The 15,925-nt window shown below is 37.8% G+C and overlaps 1 protein-coding gene across 2 annotated transcripts in view; it reads right to left on the bottom strand.

Annotated features, from left to right (window-relative positions):
* LOC115422582 (U8 snoRNA-decapping enzyme) overlaps nt 1–15,813 on the bottom strand; it is a 31,108-nt gene extending 15,295 nt beyond the window's left edge. The window contains exon 1 of one of the 2 annotated variants that reach the window (XM_030138962.1): nt 15,714–15,813. The gene's annotated coding sequence lies outside the window, so the exon portion shown is untranslated. Of the gene's footprint in view, nt 1–14,290; nt 14,322–15,713 lie in introns of those variants that run through there. The other variant, XM_030138963.1, reaches the window with a different exon arrangement.
* Between the last annotated feature and the right edge of the window lie 112 nt (nt 15,814–15,925).

The raw sequence follows: 15,925 nt of genomic DNA, 5'->3' as shown, positions 1-15,925 counted from the left end.
AAATGGCTTAAGTATTACGTCTACATAAAAGAGTTAACGTGCTGAGTTAATCAACATTAACACATAATGTACTACATTATTAACATGGCACCAGATACGAATTTTGTGATTCAGTCTTTGTCCTTAGGTTTACCTCCACCTCTGGGTAGACAACAGAGATGGGACACAGATGTTGAGAGTACGAAGTCGGCTAAGTGTAAACACTCAGTTTATGAGTCCTTAATTTACTATGGCAGGGAAGACGTCTCTGATGAAGAACAGATGAAAATGGGCCTAAGTTTTGTTGCTTTAAGTCCATTAAAGTTAGGCTAGGTTCATTCCTTAAAATCATTCGTCTTCATAAATGTCATTTGCAGAGGATGTCCCTGCATTGACCTGATACCAACCAATCAGCATGGTTGTTCAGGAATTTGGTTTGACCCAGAGAGAGGTGATCTGATTAAGAGTTTTTAGTCTGTCCTTTGTTCACTGACTGCACCGTCATGACGCTACAGTTAACCCAAGCAAAAGAAACAGAGGATTGCAGTTCAGTTTCGCATAAAATATTTTTTCCATTTCCTGACCAATCATCTGCCAAAAATATTGCACTTTTAAACAAGACCAAAAGCAGTGTGTGAGGGTACCAGTCTCAACTTTACACTTCAAGCACAATGGGGAGGAATCCGGCTTAAAATTGTTGCGTAAATGAGGAGAAATGTGCGCCCTGTGAAGAATCATTAGCTGAGTTGCTTTTACTCTATTACAAACACATAACGTTTTTACATTACCCCAAACATTTTCCCAGTCATCCTCAGTAATAACACAGTCCAGATCCTTCTCCCACATTTCCTTCAAGTGTGAAGTATTTACTGTAGAGCACACTTTAAGGATGTTGTACAATATTCTAATAGAGCTGACTGATTTGTTTAAGAAAATTTCACTCTCTGTGTCTGAAATATCCTGAAGAATCAAGTCTGAGGCATTCCTCCTAATGAAGTCCCTAACCTTCCTCTTGTGTTAGGGTCGGTACTGACCCATTTTAGGTTTTAAATGCATAAATGAACCACATCAAATTTGTTTATTGCATCAAGGCTTTGTGACTTTGTTAGGAACCTCTATTTCAACAAAAAAATACAAAAAATGTTTTCCATTAAATTATGAAATGTTCTGGTTGAAATTATGACCTTTGTGTTGTTAGGGTCAGTTTCAACCTAGTTATGAAATAAGATTATAAAGAAATAAAATGGAGCCAAACTGAAATCCTAAGTGCACTGTCAGCCAACAAACTGACAGACAGCTCCTCTCCTAATCATATGAGCTTTTGGGGATTCTCATTTTGCCTTGTTATCCAGTATACCTGCACAAAAACAAAACAAGCAAAGATGGGCATGTCCACACATGTGAGGTCAATTCAGTGTAGAGTTGGTGACTTGCAGAGTGCACATCGAGGGGTATTCTGACAAAAAAAGAGGCCCAGAGGCCCAGACCAAAAATATGTAAACCAATATTTTCATGGCTAAGGAAGCCAAACAAGGTAACCAAGAGATGAGAAACAAATTGGATGGTAGATAATTGTTTTTAGTGTATTTTACAGCTGATTTAAGACATGGGTCAAAACTGACCCGTTAACATAAGAGATGGTAACAGAAAGCTAACACAAGCGGAAGGTTAAAGAAACGTGTTAAAAAGGCAATAACAGAAAGTGATAAACTGTTTGAAAACTATGAAATTAAAAACTTTTGTAATGCTGCTAATCTGACATTTTCTCACATTATAGCATACTCTAATACAAGCTATTACTCACTCCGTGGAGATTATATGCCAAAAAAAAACTTTTTGTTTAAGAAAACTGCTAATTACAGTCTAATGATGACTAGCAATTAATTTACACTCAAACATGTTACTGCAGATCAGGTTTATAAAGAACAGCAGAGTTACAATAAAAGTATGAATTGCAATGTATAAGATGGTGCATAAGTGTCCACTGTGCTGGCTGATATACAAATAAAACAACAAAACCCATAAATATACAAGAGAACAGCTATAGAATAAGTGTCCACTGTAGTGACCACTATGCATGAAAGGGTTAATTTACTCTGTCTTCAAAAAACAAAAAAAGAAAAAAAAAGATCACAGTGGTATGCCATTCATGTTCTAACAAAAGCTGACTACTGGGGTATTATCCAGACAAAGACTTTTAGTGTAGCAGTATTAACCCATAAAGACCCAAACATCTACCATCTATTGATATAAACTGTTGATCCACTGATCCATGTAAATAATTGGTGTAAAATACAGTTTGTCATCTTTTCATGGTCATCAGATATGACCCATTTGGACGTTCAGAGGCTCCGTAGTTACCATGGAAACGCCGTCATCTTCTACAACATTGATTCACCCGTAAAATCCATGGAGTTGGATCAATAATCAAATGGATAGAGACACTGGGTTTATGTTCAGTTAATGAGAGACTGGACTGAAAAAGATGCTTTTTCTTCAGTTTTCTCTATTTTTTTATACAATAATCTTCAATTTTACTCTTTACTTATGAACATGTACATGATCAGTAAATTAAATGTAGGAAAATACCTGATTTTCACCGCAAAAAAACCCACAAAATATAGAAGATGATATTACATAAATGGTGATAAATCACTTAAGTACGGAAGCGTATTGCATTCACAAAAAAAAAAAAAAATTTCGGCTCTGTTTTTCGGAATTAATGAGATAATTATCTCATAATTACGAGAAAAAATAAGTAAAAAAAAAAAATCGGCACTGTTTTTCTGAGTTTATGAGATACTGTTTCCTGACAAAAAAAAAAAAAAAGCTCTGTTTTTCTGAGTTTACGAGATACTGTTTTCCGAAAAAAAAAAAAAAAAAAAAGCTCTGTTCTTCTGAGTTTACGAGATACTGTTTTCCGGAAAAAAAAAAAAAAAAAGCTCTGTTTTTCTGAGTTTACGAGATACTGTTTTCCGGAAAAAAAAAAAAAAAAGCTCTGTTTTTCTGAGTTTACGAGATACTGTTTTCTGAAAAAAATAAAATGTGGCTGTGTTTCTCTGTCAGTGGGACAGTGGTCCCTGGTCCAGGCAGGAGCTCCTTCTATCTGTGCTGCTGAAAGCCTCTCGGGGGAGCGTGAAGTTGTTTCCGTTCTCGTAACTGGTTCCGATTACGGATCATGGAACTAGTTTCATTCACAGAAATCAGAACCAAGCCCCGCTTTGTGCACGGATCAAGCCCTTCAACCACACCGGCGCTCAGAGCCTGTAACCCTGCTTCCTGACAGGGCACGACCGCGGTGATGGGAGTTGGCATTAATGAAGTCAAATAAAATGACATTCACCAGCATTAAAGAAAATATACACAGCAGAAGAGTGCAAATGTGGATTCATTTATTTGTCGGACCTGATGGAAAGCATTAGTCAGAACTAGATCCATGGAGGAGCGGCTTGGTGAACCGGTTCGTCCCCCCCCAATAACTTTCCATCAGGTCCAGGTGGACAGCTATCCGCTCCTCGGTGTGTAAGCCGGACTGGAGCGGGTGGACGGAGCAGCTCAACTGTCAGAACAGCGGCGCTCGGAGCCTGTAGCCCGGCACCAAGACGCGGTGATGGGAGTTGGCATTAATGACTACTACCACTACTAGGACTCCTGCCATGGGGCAGGTGTCCTGTCCCGGTGCATTGGGCCGACCAGGTGAACCAGTGTTGTCCATCGCTGGTGGTCTTGCTCCAGCTGCTCTGTGTCCTCCATGGTAACTCCATGTTGTTGGAGGTCGCCTGCGATGACGTCGAGCCATCGGGTGCGGGACTTGCCTTGTAGTCGTTTCCGGTCTGCGGCCTTTGGGTCAAACTGAAGAATGGCTCTTGTTGGATGGTCAGGAGGGAGGCGGAGGACATGACCGAACCAGTGGGGGCGACGTTGCGCAGCCAGGCTGGATGCTTTGGGCTGGCGTGTGCGGGCTCCAAGCACCTGATTGGAAACCCGCCGGCTCCACCTGATGTTTTCGATGGTTCTGAGAGCCCTGCTATCAAAGCCATCTATTCTGGCAGCCAGAGTCTGGTTTAAGGGCCGTGTTTCCGAGCCATAGAGCAGGATGGAGAGGACGGCAGAGTTGTAGATCCGGAGCTTCGTCCTGCGTGAGATGGTCTGGTTCCGCCACAGTGGTTTCCAGAGAGACTGCAGAGCTGATGCTGCCAGGGCCCTTCTGCGGGTAATCTCTGGTTTTAGGTCCCCATTGTCTGTCACCACCCCAGATACACAAAGCTCTTGACAGGTTCTACAATGTCATTACCAAGCTGCAAGGGAGGTGGATCTGGCCCATCACCGACATGCGTGAGCTTGGTTTTTGTCCAGTTCACTTGGAGGCCAAGCTTCTGTGCCTCTTCACTGTAACTGCCCAGAGCATCTGTCAGCTGACTGTAGGATGTGCTGAGCAGGATGGTGTCAGCAGCGTACTCCAGGTCCTGGCATTAATGAAGTCAAATAAAATGACATTCACCAGCATTAAAGAAAATAGAAACAACAGAAGAGTGCACATGTGTATTCATTTATTTGTCGGACCTGATGGAACGCAATAGTCAGAACTAGATCTGTGGAGGAGCGTCTTGGTGTCCCGGTTCACCCCCCACCCCCATAGCTTTCCACTTGGACCTGATGGAAAGCTGTCCGGGGGTGGGGGGTGAACCGGGACACCAAGACGCATATTTTCTTTAATCATGGTGAATGTCATTTTATTTGACTTCATTAATGCCAACTCCCATCACCGCGTCTTGGTGCCAGGCTACAGGCTCCGAGCGCCGCTGTTCTGACAGTTGAGCTGCTCCGTCCACCCGCTCCAGTCCGGCTTACACACCGGGGAGCAGATAGTTGTCCGCCTGGACCTGATGGAAAGTTATTGGGGGGGGACGAACCGGTTCACCAAGCCGCTCCTCCATGGATCTAGTTCTGACTAATGCTTTCTATCAGGTCCGACAAATAAATGAATCCACATTTGCACTCTTCTGCTGTGTATATTTTCTTTAATGCTGGTGAATGTCATTTTATTTGACTTCATTAATGCCAACTCCCATCACCGCGGTCGTGCCCTGTCAGGAAGCAGGGCTACAGGCTCTGAGCGCCGGTGTGGTTGAAGGGCTTGATCCGTGCACAAAGCGGGGCTTGGTTCTGATTTCTGTGAATGAAACTAGTTCCATGAGCCGTAATCGGAACCGGTTACGAGAACGGAAACAACTTCACGCTCCCCAGAGAGGCTTTCAGCAGCACAGATAGAAGGAGCTCCTGCCTGGACCAGGGACCACTGTCCCACTGACACAGAAACACAGCCACATTTTATTTTTTTTCAGAAAACAGTATCTCGTAAACTCAGAAAAACAGAGCTTTTTTTTTTTTTTTTCCGGAAAACAGTATCTCGTAAACTCAGAAAAACAGAGCTTTTTTTTTTTTTTTTTTCGGAAAACAGTATCTCGTAAACTCAGAAAAACAGAGCTTTTTTTTTTTTTTTTTTTTTTCAGGAAACAGTATCTCGTAAACTCAGAAAAACAGAGCTTTTTTTTTTTTTTTTTTTTTTTTTCGGAAAACAGTATCTCATAAACTCAGAAAAACAGAGCTTTTTTTTTTTTTCCGGAAAACAGTATCTCGTAAACTCAGAAAAACAGAGCCTTTTTTTTTTTTTTTTTCGGAAAACAGTATCTCGTAAACTCAGAAAAACAGAGCTTTTTTTTTTTTTTTTCGGAAAACAGTATCTCGTAAACTCAGAAAAACAGAGCTTTTTTTTTTTTTTTTTTTTTTCAGGAAACAGTATCTCGTAAACTCAGAAAAACAGAGCTTTTTTTTTTTTTTTTTTTTTTTTTTTCGGAAAACAGTATCTCATAAACTCAGAAAAACAGAGCTTTTTTTTTTTTTCTTCGGAAAACAGTATCTCATAAACTCAGAAAAACAGAGCTTTTTTTTTTTTTTTTCCGGAAAACAGTATCTCGTAAACTCAGAAAAACAGAGCTTTTTTTTTTTTTTTTTCGGAAAACAGTATCTCGTAAACTCAGAAAAACAGAGCTTTTTTTTTTTTTTTTTTCGGAAACAGTATCTCGTAAACTCAGAAAAACAGAGCTTTTTTTTTTTTTTTTTTTTCTGGAAAACAGTATCTCGTAAACTCAGAAAAACAGAGCTTTTTTTTTTTTTTTTTTTTTTTCAGGAAACAGTATCTCGTAAACTCAGAAAAACAGAGCTTTTTTTTTTTCCGGAAAACAGTATCTCATAAACTCAGAAAAACAGAGCTTTTTTTTTTTTTTTTTTTTTTTTCAGGAAACAGTATCTCGTAAACTCAGAAAAACAGAGCTTTTTTTTTTTTTTTTTTTCTTCGGAAAACAGTATCTCATAAACTCAGAAAAACAGAGCTTTTTTTTTTTTTTTTTTTCCGGAAAACAGTATCTCGTAAACTCAGAAAAACAGAGCTTTTTTTTTTTTTTTTTCCGGAAAACAGTATCTCGTAAACTCAGAAAAACAGAGCTTTTTTTTTTTTTTTTCGGAAAACAGTATCTCGTAAACTCAGAAAAACAGAGGTTTTTTTTTTTTTTTTTTTTTTTCCGGAAAACAGTATCTCGTAAACTCAGAAAAACAGAGCTTTTTTTTTTTTTTTTTTTTTTCAGGAAACAGTATCTCGTAAACTCAGAAAAACAGAGCTTTTTTTTTTTTTTTTTTCGGAAAACAGTATCTCATAAACTCAGAAAAACAGAGCTTTTTTTTTTTTTTCTTCGGAAAACAGTATCTCATAAACTCAGAAAAACAGAGCTTTTTTTTTTTTTTTCCGGAAAACAGTATCTCGTAAACTCAGAAAAACAGAGCTTTTTTTTTTTTTTTCCGGAAAACAGTATCTCGTAAACTCAGAAAAACAGAGCTTTTTTTTTTTTTTTTTCGGAAAACAGTATCTCGTAAACTCAGAAAAACAGAGCTTTTTTTTTTTTTTTTTTCAGGAAACAGTATCTCGTAAACTCAGAAAAACAGAGCTTTTTTTTTTTTTTTTTTTTTTTCAGGAAACAGTATCTTGTAAACTCAGAAAAACAGAGCTTTTTTTTTTTTTTTTTTTTTCAGGAAACAGTATCTCGTAAACTCAGAAAAACAGAGCTTTTTTTTTTTTTTTTTTTTTTCGGAAAACAGTATCTCATAAACTCAGAAAAACAGAGCTTTTTTTTTTTTTCTTCGGAAAACAGTATCTCATAAACTCAGAAAAACAGAGCTTTTTTTTTTTTTCCGGAAAACAGTATCTCGTAAACTCAGAAAAACAGAGCTTTTTTTTTTTTTTTTTCAGGAAACAGTATCTCATAAACTCAGAAAAACAGAGCTTTTTTTTTTTCAGGAAACAGTATTTCATAAACTCAGAAAAACAGCGCCGATTTTTTTTTTTAACTTATTTTTTCTCGTAATTATGAGATAATTATCTCATTAATTCAGAAAAACAGAGCCTAAATTATTTTTTTTTGTGAATGCAATACGCTTCCGTACTTAAGGATGGTTAAATATGGAGAAAAAAATCATTTGGGAATTGCCACAAATGTCACACTGTGTCCTTATGGGTTAAATTGTGTGAAATTAAATCAGATGTGAAAAATAGGCTTTGCAAAAATTTGGGCACCCTTGTTATTTTGTTGATTTGAATACCTGTAACTACTTAGCACTGGTTAATTGGAACACAAACTGCTTTGGTGACCTTGTTAGGCCTTGAACTTCGTAGACAAGTGCATCCAATTATGAGAAAAGGTATTTAATGTAGCCAATGACAAGTTATTCTTCTCTTTGGCTCTGTTCTGAAGAGTGGCAACATGGGAGCATTAAAACAACTCTCAAATGACCTGAAAACTAAGATTATTCAACATTATCGTTTAGGGCAGTGGTTCTTAACCTTGTTGGAGGTACTGAACCCCACCAGTTTCATATGCGCATTCACCGAACCCTTCTTCATTAAAAAATACAATATGATTTTTTTCCAAATTCAAGACACAGGTATATGTTTTACTGGTGCACAAAATGAATCGTGTATTAACATCACTGTGCTCAAAGAACAAAACCAATACAGTGCATGAACTCACAACAAATTACATACCTTTTCACAAAGACATGACCTTTTTTAATACTACCACACTGAAATGGTTTTAATTTTTGTATTCCAATAATGAACTTACTGTATTTATGCTATTTATCATTTTTAACATTTTAACACACACCCATCACCTAATTTCCATCAGGCTACAATAATAATGAATATTTACTGCAAATCAGTGTGACTTCTGCTGTTGCCTTTGAGAGACCAGTTCAGAAATGCGTGGCTTCACCTTGGTAAGTGCCACTCTCTTGCCATTTTCACAGCAAAGTCTGTTCCTTTTCTTCGTTTTTATGTCCAGCATCCTTATTACGGCACTAGCTCGGCTTTAGTGTAATACGATTTCTCCATCCGCGACGGTGCGTCGGTTGTCACATGATTGTAACTGACCAGTGCGGTGACCGAGAAATGTAAACAAACGCTACACATGGCTGCCTCTGTGGTTAACAGGAAGTAGCAAAAGTCATAACAACGATGTGGAAAATACTCAAATAATTCATCGTCAGACGAGTGGAAGAGATTATAAACACTTCCGGATGTGTTGTAGTGCTATAAGCAACAACAATACACCGCGTATATTGGATGTCAATCAGAGAAAGAGTCTCCGAAGCCGTTTGTTTACATACATGGACCTACCCCGACACACACACCCGACTAATGAGTCGAGTGTGTGTCTTGACCTCCGCCGAACCCCTGAGACTGACTCACCGAACCCCTGGGGTTTGATCGAACCCAGGTTAAGAACCACTGGTTTAGGGTAAGGCTACAACAAGCTATGTCAGAGATTTAACCCTTTCATGCACACTGATCACTACAGTGGACAGCTATTCTACAGCTCTTCTCTTGTATATTCATGGATTTTGTTTTTGTTTTTTTGCACATATCTTTATTAAAGTTTTAACACATTACATTTGTTTTCTGGCATGAATTGGTAACATTGTGTAGATCTCCCCCTCTCCTGAGCATAATAGTTACAGTTTTCACACAATTTATCAGTAAATACATGTTTCTTTGCTTCAAAAACTTAAACGCATAGTGTCCAGCTGAGTGGATATTTTTGCAACTTCATGAAAAATAGGTTCATAAGAATTTTTTAAATTATAATTACTATTTTTTAAATATATATATACACACACATATATATATATATATATATATATATATATATATATATATATACATATATATATATATACATATATATATATATATGTTTTTTTTTTAAACTTTTTTTTTGATTGATTGATGTATTTATTTCGAACACGAATGTCAAACAGAAGAAAATAAACAAAACACTTAAACATAAGACATATAATACATATTCGAAAAGGAGTGAGAAGAAGTACAACTTATAAACTCCCACCCCTTCTCCTTATATAGTTAATAGTAATAATAACCTTCCTCGTCTAATCATATCTATTCACTATGCCATAATATGACTGATACTTACTGGTAAATAATTAGGTTTCTGGCTTTATATTATTATGAACAAATATAATATGATTTACATAAACACATAATACAATAACACACATATGTAAATACATATTCATACACAGATCTATACACACATATACACCTACATACTGTATATACACACACACACACCAATACATACATTTACACACACTTACCACATACTTGTACATCTTTAGAACACCCAGTGATCCCCAAGCCCTCCCTCATCCCTGTACCTCTGAAAAATTGTGTCTCATAAGAAAATTTCATAAGTTTCATAAGAAAATTTTCAATCGCATTGTTTTTTTCATGCCTAAAGAGAAATAAAAACACTCAGAAAAAAAATCTTGATTAAGGTTCTCATAATTTGTGCATGAAAGGGTTAAGCTATCAGTTTCCACTGTGAGGAACATGGTGAGAAAACAAGAAACCACAGGCACAGATCTTGTTAAGGCTATAAGTGGCAGGCCAAGAAAAATACCAGAGAGGCAAAGGTGAAGGATGGTGAGAACGGTCAAAGACAACCCACAGACAACCTCCAAAAACCTACAGCATCATTTTACTGCAGATGGTGTCACTGTGCATTGTTCAACAATTCAGCATACTTTTAACAAGGAGAAGGTGTACAGGAGAGTGATGCAGAAGTCGCCTTTTCTGCACACATGCCACAAACGGAGTTGCTTGAGGTATGCAAAAGCACATTTGGACAAGCCAGCTTTGTTTTGGAATAGGTTGCTGTGGACTGATAAAAAAATGTTAAGAGTTATTTGGTCATAACAAAGGACGATATGTATGGAGGTGAAAGAACATAGCATTCCGAGAACCACAGCAAAATGTGGTGGAGGTTCCATCAGCTGTGGGGCCAGTGCCAGTACTGGGCATCTTGTCAACCCATAAAGACCCAAAACATCCACTGTGGACCAAAACCATCTGCTCATCTAAAATCTGCAATACCTGTTTTTCCACTAATCCTATCAACATGTGTAAATAATTAGTGTAAAATACAGTTTGTCTTCTCTTCATGGTCATCAGATATGACCCATTTGGACATTGACAGGCTCCATAGTTACCGTGGAAACACAATCATCTTCTACAACATTGATTGACCAGTAAAACCCATGGAGTTGGATCAACGACGATGGAGACACTGCGTTTATGATCAGCTAATGCTATATGTTGCTGAAAAAGTCGCTTTTTTCCTCAGTGTTCTGTTTTTGATTTAATGGCCTTTGAATTTACTCTGAGATTTTATGAACATCTACATGACCAGTGACTTAAATATAGAAAAATACCAGATTTTCACTGAAAAAAAAAAAAAAAAAAAAGCAAAATAAAGAGGAAGATATTGCAATACATGGTGATAAATCACTTAAAGGTTAAATACGGAAAAACTCATTTGGGAACTGCCACAAATGTCGCACTGGGTCTTTATGGGTTAAAGTTAAGGGTCACATGAATTCCACCCAATATCAGCAGATTCTTGAGAATAATGTTCAAGATTCAGTCAAAGTTGAAAACGATGCTCAAAATCCACTCAGGTACTCATGCAGGGGAACAAGTACAATGTTCTGGAATGGTCATCCCAGTCCCCACACCTGAATATTATTGAAAATCTGTGGGATGATTTGAAGCAGGCGGTCCACACTCAGCAACCATCAAACCTAACTGAAGATGTTGTGTTAGGAGGAAGGGTCCAAAACGCCTTCATCCAGACTCCAGACACTCATTAGTGTAATGCCACTAGTACTGAGGCTGAACCCAAAAGCAGAACCAAGAGACCAAAGTAAAGTTTAGTGTGTTTATTAAACACTTTTACAGAGGGAAATGCACAACACAGAACAATTAAAGAGACTGAAGCTGCAGGGTCCGAGGCTTGGTGTCTGGGCCGAGAGTGGGAGCCACTGGCGACCAGCGTGGCTGAACCAGGAATAACCCAACAAAACCCCGACTAGGGACAAACAGAGGGAGGTCAGAAAACAAGCCAGGTCAAACACAGGAAAGCAGAACACAGGGCAACGGTACATGAGGGAACAGGCAAAACTCACAGTCCGTAATCCAGGCGTAGGGTCGAAACACAGGTAATCGGTGGAGGCTGAGGTAACAAGGGGAGTAGGCAGAATCAGAGTCGGGTACGAACCAGGTCGAAGACGTGCAGGCAAAAACAGGAACGGGCAGAATCGGTGGTCGAGAGACGAAACGGGTCAAAACAGGCAGACAGACTGACAGGATCCAAAACGCTGGTTAGTGAGCACGAGTGTAGAACACAAACAGGGGAAGACACAGGGTTTAAATACACAAGAGGGAGGGAAGACAATTGGACACAGGTGGCAACAATCAGGGTGGAGTCAGGTAATCAACGCAGGTGAAACAATCAGGAAAGGGAAGTAAAGACACCAGACAAGACACATGAGGGAAACTTAACAAAATAAAACAGGAAGTGACAAAAAATGACAGACAACATAAAAGACAGACAAATCCAGACAAAGTCTGGAAGCAGACATGACAATTTGAGCAGGGGTCACCAAACCTGATCCTCGACATCTACTATCCACAAGCCCGGCTCAACCATATGGGCAACTGGGCAATTGCCCAGGGGCCCGCAACCTCTGAAGGGCCCTGGGTAGCTCGGGCATAACGAAAATATCTGGTTATCTTTTGCTTATAAATGAAACTGTCCGCAAAAAGTGTTCTTAAATAAATACTGGATACTTCGGAAATGGTTTCTTGTTTATGAAAATGGAGGACACTTCCCTCTCTTTCTAATGTAGTGGATCAATTTTAGATTATACTGATGCTAATGTGTTTTGTTTTCATATCATCATATGCAAGTGAGTGGCCTTGACAAGAGGCTATAGTGGTGCACTTGTAGTTCTATGAGCATTTACACATTTGTACATCAAAATGCATTTGATGATAGTTAGATATTGAAGTATGGGGTATATTTACATATATTCCTGGAACTTATTCTGTATTTTGCCAGATTATAGGGATCCTGGGGTTGTGATGATGGGGCCCTTGAATATTGTTGCCCAGGGTACAATGAAGTGTCAATCTGGCCCTGACTATCCAGCATGTTTTAGATGTTTCCCTCTTCCAGCACACCTGACAGTTGTTATCAGCCTTCTGCAGAGCTTGATGATCGGCTTATCATATGAATCAGGTGTGTTGGAAGAGGGATACATCTAAAACATGCAGAATAGTAGATCTCGAGGACCAGGGTTGGTGACCCCTGCATTAGAGGCTATAGGAAGCGCCCAGAACAGGGGTATTCAAATCCGGTCCTCGAGGGCCGGTACCCTGCATGTTTTAGATATTTCTCTCTTCCAGCACACCTGATTCAAATCATAAGCCTATCATCAAGCTCTGCAGAAGTCTGATAATGATGTAATGGCTTCCAGGTGTGATGGAAGAGGGAAATATCTAATACATGCAGGATACTGGCCCTCGAAGACTGGATTTGAATACCCCTGGCCTAGAAGCTATTATTTTTGTGAAAGGAGGCTCTACTAAATATTGATGTGATTCTTCTGTTATTTTTCAATATGCAGCAAATTTGTTTTGATGCATATTGCACATTTTCTGTTCATCCAATAAACCTAATTTTACTGCTGAAATATAACCGTCCATCAGTAATTTGATAGATCAAAATGAAATTGCTGATCCAAACACCTAATGATTTATAAATGAAAATAATAGAAATTGTCAAACTTTTTCATACCATAATATGATTATTTATTAACCTTTTGTCATTTGGTTCTTGCCCGTTGTTGCATTATTTCAGCTGTTTTTGTTTTTTCACCAATCTTTACCTATGTAGCGTGTGACTTTTTAATACCATTTGTTAGATTTTTTTTATGTATCCTGAATTTATTTTTAATAATCACTGATTCCCATATTTAGTCTAAGACTTGTACTACTACTACTCCTAGGGTAAAAGAGAACAAACAAAAAAAGAGCTGATGCAGTTTCTTTACAAAACCACCGCATCTCAGCTAGACATACACAGGCAGAGATTTGTATTTGCAACTTTAAAAAAAAAAAAAAAAAAAAAATCAAACAAATAATGATATCCATCACCAGTATAGTGGCGATCTAGCTACAAAAAACACCACTTGGGGGATTTTGAAGGCATTTCCAACTCATGATGGTGTGTAAAAATAAGGATGGATAATAATGGATGTGCGTTTAATATTTCATCTACTTGCAGATCTTAAAAAAACACCTACAAAAGGGCTGAATGACTTAAAATGAGCTCATACACAAAAAGACAAAAAAAATGCTAACAACACCCATTCAGACGGTCACACACACAGGCACGGTTGAAAAACTCTGTGGCTTCCCATGGCTCAAATCCCCTCCCTTGATCACTTGTGTCTCCCTTATATAACCTCTGCCTGGCTGATTACTACCTATGCCCACAGGCAGGGGTGGCCAACCCTAGTTCTGGAGAGCTACAGTCCAGCTTGTTTTAGATGTTCCCTCTTCCGGCACACCTGATGGTCGTTATCAGTCTTCTGCAGAGCTTAATGACAGGCTTATCATTGGAATCAGGTATGTTGGAAGAGGGATACATCTAAAACATGCTGGATTGTGGGGGTTGGCAACAGGTGTGCAGGTGACCCTAGCAACCAAGTGCCTCACCACAAATACACGCACACTTTCACACAAACACACACACACACACGCAGCACAAATCTAAACTGGCTACAACAATCAGTCTTTCCTACAGAGGTTAATATATAAGTGACAGATAATATCTACCTGTAGTCACTGGAATTCCACTGGATCTATATCGAAATACTTCGAAATAACATTAACCCTTTCATGCACAGTGGTCACTCCAGTGGACAGTTCTTCTACAGCTGTTCTCTTGTATATTCATGGGTTTTGTTGTTTCAGTTCTATATCAGCCAACACAGTGAACGTTTATACATCATCCCATACACTGACACTGAAAACATTACTGTAACTTTGCTGCTTTAGATAAACCTGATCTAATATGTTTGACTGTAAATCAAGTTCTTGTTATTGTTATTAGACTGTAATAAAGTTTTTTTTTTGGCATGTTATCTCCATGAAGTGAGTAATGACTAGTATTAGAGTACAGTACAAACAAAAAGTTAAGGATATTTCTTCTTTTTTTTTTTTTTTTTGTCATTTTTTGTCATTTTTGCCATTTGTAAATAAAACTGTCCGGTCATTAAAAAAATGTGTTTCAAATGAATTCACACAAAAAAAGTAAAAAGCGTTGTGTAAGAATCCCAACTGAAAAAAATAAGCCCAAATTTTAAAATATCCTTAACTTTTTGTTTGGAGTGTATATTAAAATGTGAGAAAACATCAAATTAGCAGCATTTAATGTTTTTATTTCATAGTTTTCACATAGTATATCAGTAAATACACGTTTCTTTGCTTTAAAAATTAAACGCACCTTTTCACAACTCCATGAAAAATAGCTTCATAAAAAAAAATCTTATTGTTTTTTAAATGCCTAAAGAGGAATAAAGAAGAAAAAAAATCGTAATTAATGTTGTCATAATTCATGCATGAAAGGGTTAATGAGTGAACATGAATAAATTACACTGGGTTACAAAAAAATGTTTTTTGCAAGTTGTAGGTTTTTTCAACTGAATTAGGACCATTTGGCACCGCTAAATCCAAAAATGACATCTGTTTTTCTCAATCAGGTCCGGTTCTTTTGCTAATTTGATTTTGAAAAATTTGATCTTCTCACAAAATTGATTACATTTAATTACATTAATACCAAAATAAGATTGGTAAGCACACTATGAAACTTGTGACTTGATTCCTGTTAGGTACAATGGTGTATTCACCGCAGATGTAGCAGAATACGTCAGGCTTATTTTTGCAAGATCTTCTAGTCGAAGCCATTTCATTCACCTGTAATATTAAAAAAAACATTAATCATAAATTGGCAAAAGTAAAATCTTCAGAACTCGTTTATTGCAAGAAATATGAAAGAAGTTTGTATCATATGATGTGAAAATGCCCATAAATGTAAGCAAAAGTGTTAAAAAGCCAATATGTAGCATAGTTCAGAAAGTTGACCTGATTGAGCAAAATTAATGTGATTTTGGATTCAGCACACCAAAATTATCCTAAATCAGCTCAAAAAACTTAAACAATAAAATTGTTGTTGACCAGTGTTATACATGTAATTTACCTGTCAAGTAAATGTTTTAGTGCTGCTTAAAAGTAAGACGCATAATAAACCTCTATCTCATCCTTCCGTCAGCATTTTGTGCCCACAGGTGCAATCATTTGTTTACAACTACGTGTACTTTACGTTTCTTGATGACGTTTTGATCACTGATTGGCTGAAAAAAGAAAGTGGGTTGGACCAGCCAATGACGTGCGACTACGAACGAACTGAGC

Source organism: Sphaeramia orbicularis, chromosome 7, assembly GCF_902148855.1.
Source record: "Sphaeramia orbicularis chromosome 7, fSphaOr1.1, whole genome shotgun sequence".
Taxonomy (NCBI): Eukaryota; Metazoa; Chordata; class Actinopteri; order Kurtiformes; family Apogonidae; genus Sphaeramia; species Sphaeramia orbicularis.
Note: the sequence above shows the minus strand (reverse complement) of the source record. Positions and strands in the feature narration are given on the sequence as shown.